This window comes from Mustela putorius, unplaced genomic scaffold, assembly GCF_011764305.1.
Source record: "Mustela putorius furo isolate JIRA1106 unplaced genomic scaffold, ASM1176430v1.1 tig00001130_pilon_pilon_pilon, whole genome shotgun sequence".
NCBI lineage: Eukaryota > Metazoa > Chordata > Mammalia > Carnivora > Mustelidae > Mustela > Mustela putorius.
Genome location: NW_025421584.1, coordinates 2,365,544 through 2,369,341, shown reverse-complemented (window position 1 = coordinate 2,369,341; position 3,798 = coordinate 2,365,544).

Sequence of the window (3,798 nt, the reverse complement as noted above, 5' to 3'; positions counted from 1 at the left end):
AATCTATCCATCAGAGTATCTTGGTACTAGGAAAAAAAAGTTGTGATGAACAGTAATCTGTGGCTTTAATTAAGAAAGGAGAGTTGAGGGGTGCCTGGGTGGCTCAGTGGGTCAAAGCCTCTGCCTTCCGCTGGGGTCATGATCTCAGGGTCCTGGGATCGAGCCCGCATCTGGCTCTCTGCTGGGTGGGGAGCCTGCTCCCCCCACCCCCTCTGCCTGCCTCTCTGCCTACTTGTGATCTCTCTCTGTCGAATAAATAAATAAAATCTTAAAAAAAAAAAAAAGAACTGACTGTCTCCCCCATAACACACACACACACACTCACTCCAAAAAGATGGAATTTGGGGGCGCTGCATGGCTCAGATGTAAGCATCTGTGTTCGGCTCAGGTCATGATCTGACCTGATCTGGTCTGGGAGGGACCCTGCTCAGCCGGAAGCCTGCTTCTCCCTCTCTTGCTCCCCAGTTCCCCCTCCTCTCCCTCCTCGCCTCCAGCTCTCTCTCACCCTGCTCACTCTCTCTCAAATACAGTCTTTACATAATAAAAAAACTAAAAAATTAGAAGATGGAATCAGTTGGCAATTGTCTCTAGTGTTGTAACATAACTGGAAGGGCAAACCGCAAAACGTGTTTAACTCACTTGACTTAAAAACAAATCACATGAAGATAAGCACACCACGACTTTTAGAGGCTGCTGGAATAATGCGACCTGTTGCCCCACGGGTGTGTGAGGTCACTGTCTGGGGAGGTTGCACTATTCTAGAGCATGTGTGTGGTTTTTTCCCTACTATCCATTTACATTTGCAACTATCTATTTTTTTATTTTCTAATTCCAGCATATTTTTTTTTGAGATTTATTTATTTATTTATTGGTCAGTGAGAGAGAGAGACAGACAGACAGACAGACAGGCACAGGGAGCGGCCAGCAGAGGAAGAAGCAGGCTCTCCACTGAGCAAAGAGCCTGATGTGGGGCTGATCCTGGGACTCTAGGATCATGACCTGAGCCAAACAGCTGCTTAATCATCCCGGCTCCCCTAATTCTAGCATTTTTTTAAAAAAAAATTTTAATTGCCGTATAATTAGTGTACAGTGGAACATTAGCGTCAAATGGATAAGTGACTCAGCAATTGTGGACGTTACTCAGTGCCCCTCACTGTACTTAACCTTTTTGCAGCAATGCCTGCGCTCAGCAAACAATACCTTGCCAGCACTTACTTCCTCCCCATCGTGGGCAGTCCCTTTTCCATGCCCCACTGGCAAGGGATTGCACAGTACTGGGGCTGAGGTTAATCAGGAGTGACAGGGGCTACCTGAGGTTGCCTGTGGATAAGCTCCACAAATCCACATGGGACGGCTCCAGGCAACTGGGGGGAGTCCCACTGCTGAGCCTTTCTCAGCCTCTAAAAATGGGAACAATGAAAGCACTTGCTCAGGCCCCAGGCCAAAGCCTTGAGCACAGTTCCTGGGGGGGCATCCTCAGCCCTGTGGCAATTTCGGAAGCCCGAGATTAAGAAATGCTGTACCAGGACTTTCTATCTGGGAGGTGGAAGAGTGAAGCATAGAGTAGTTTCTGTTTTCAGAGTGTGGTTCAAGGACCTCCGATTTGAGGAAGTCATAGCACAGAGAGATGAATAAAACATCATATGTATCACACAGAACAGTGCGACTGAGGCACTTTGAGAGACCTAAATTTTAGTGTTCTGCACGTGAGAACAGAAGATCTGTGAGTCGCATGCCAGCCTGATTTACACACAGCCCTCATAGATAAACAGCCCCCACAGCTAAGAGTGTTCTGGAACTTCCCCTGCCTTCCCAAGGCCACTGGGGGATTTTTCTCCCCTTCCCCCCACGTGAGGACTCCATCTCCGCCTCAGGCCCCATTTCCCTCGTCCTGTTGCTGTTCCCACTTTGCACAGTGCTGACAAAAGCTGATGAGTACGGTGTCCCGAAAGGTGAGGTGAAGACAAAAAGAAGGAAGAAGACAGTGAAATTGTCCCCTTCCTTCTTGGCTACACTGCACAGCCAAGAGTCCTAGGGAGCATCTGCAGGGGGAGATGGCTTCTGGAGCTCAGGGCTTAGCCTTGCACACAGATGTGCCCTGAGGGCTTTATAGGAACTCACCCCTATTGCTTAAAGCAATCAGGTGGGCCCGTGGGCTCTAGGGCCTGTCCCCTCTGCAGTCTCATCTGGGGTGGGAACTGCTGGGGCAGAGCAGAATTTAATGATACAGCATTTGGTCTCTAGAGATCTAAGGGACATCCCGAATCCACCTCCAGAGGGTGAGTGAGGCCAAGCAGATCCTTCAGCCAGTAGCTGCAGTGAACAGGCCTTGCTGGAGGAAAGGGTTTGTTTTGGGTACCAGAGGGGCGTGGTCCGGGAGCATTAGCAGTGAGGGTAGGGTATGAGGGAGTAGGCCTTGAATCTCCTCCCTAACCGGATACTCCATCCTTTGGGCTAATTGTTTTTTCCCAATGTTGTCCAAGCTAAGTGATTTAACGGTGCATGCACATTCTGCAAATTAAAGCTTTGTCATTTAGAGAGACTTAAGTATGAAAAAGTCCGATCATAATTGAAACCCACGTACATCAGCATAAGAAATTGAAGGGTGCCCATGCAGGAAAACGAGATACTGGACTTTTAAAATGGCATTTCAACTTTAAAAAAATTTTTTTGAAGATTATAAAAATGATTCTAAGTTTATGAACTGCATGTCTGCCTGTACAGTGTCTCTCCTGAAGGTTATTATCAGAGGTTTGGATAAATCATTATTCAAATATCTTAACTGGCAAATATGCATAGCTTGTATAACAAACACTTGCACAAAAAAAGTTATTTTCATGAAATCAGCCTCAAGTTCCTCTTAACTTTAAAAACAGCTTATTTAGGGGTGCCTGGGTGGCTCAGTGGGTTAAAGCCTCTGCCTTCAGCTCAGGTCATGATCCCAGAGTCTTGGGATCAAGCCCCATCTCAGGCTCTCTGCTCAGTGGGGAGCCTGCTTCCTCCTCTCTCTGCCTGCTTCTCTGCCTACTTGTGATCTCTGTCAAATAAATAAATAAAATCTTTAAAAAAAATAAAATAAAAACAGCTTTTTTAGGGGCACCTGGCTGGCCCAGCCAGTTAAGCATCTAACTCCCATGATCTCAGGATTGTGAGACTGAGCCCCGGGTGGGGGCAGGGGGGCAGCATAAAACCTTAAGATTCTCCCTCTGCAACAACCCCCATCGGCATGCTCTCTCTCTCTCAAAAAACAAAACTTATTTAAAGCTTTATTCAAATTCAATATTTAATTATCATCTTCAAATACTTCACATTTTATAATTTAAGAAAAAGAAACACACTTTTCACCAAGCTCTGTATAGGTATCCCCAACTTATTCCCGTTTATTCCAGTTTTCTCTAAGCATTATATATTTTATGAATAAAAAAGAACCCCGCAAAACATTGGAAAGCCATGTCCCATATTCTGTTCATTAGTAGAGAGCCCCATTTGTGGTTATATGAGATCAATATTCTGGCTCCTGACCCACCCATTGCTAGTCATTTTGTTTCCATGAGTACATGAGTTCTGATTTGCAAACTACAGTTTACAAACCCGTTCCTGTGCTAGACTGTAGGTGGAGAAAACCCTCAAGTAAACTGCAATGGGTTGCAATTCAACTTTAAAGTGCATTTTGTTGGCTTGGAACAGCTTGCAAAGAGCTGTTTTGAAACGTACATCGAAATGGCTTCTTGAGTAACTTGTGCACACTCTGGCTCAGGTGGTTTCTCCTTGGCAAGCTGGAACCTCATTTTCCCAGCA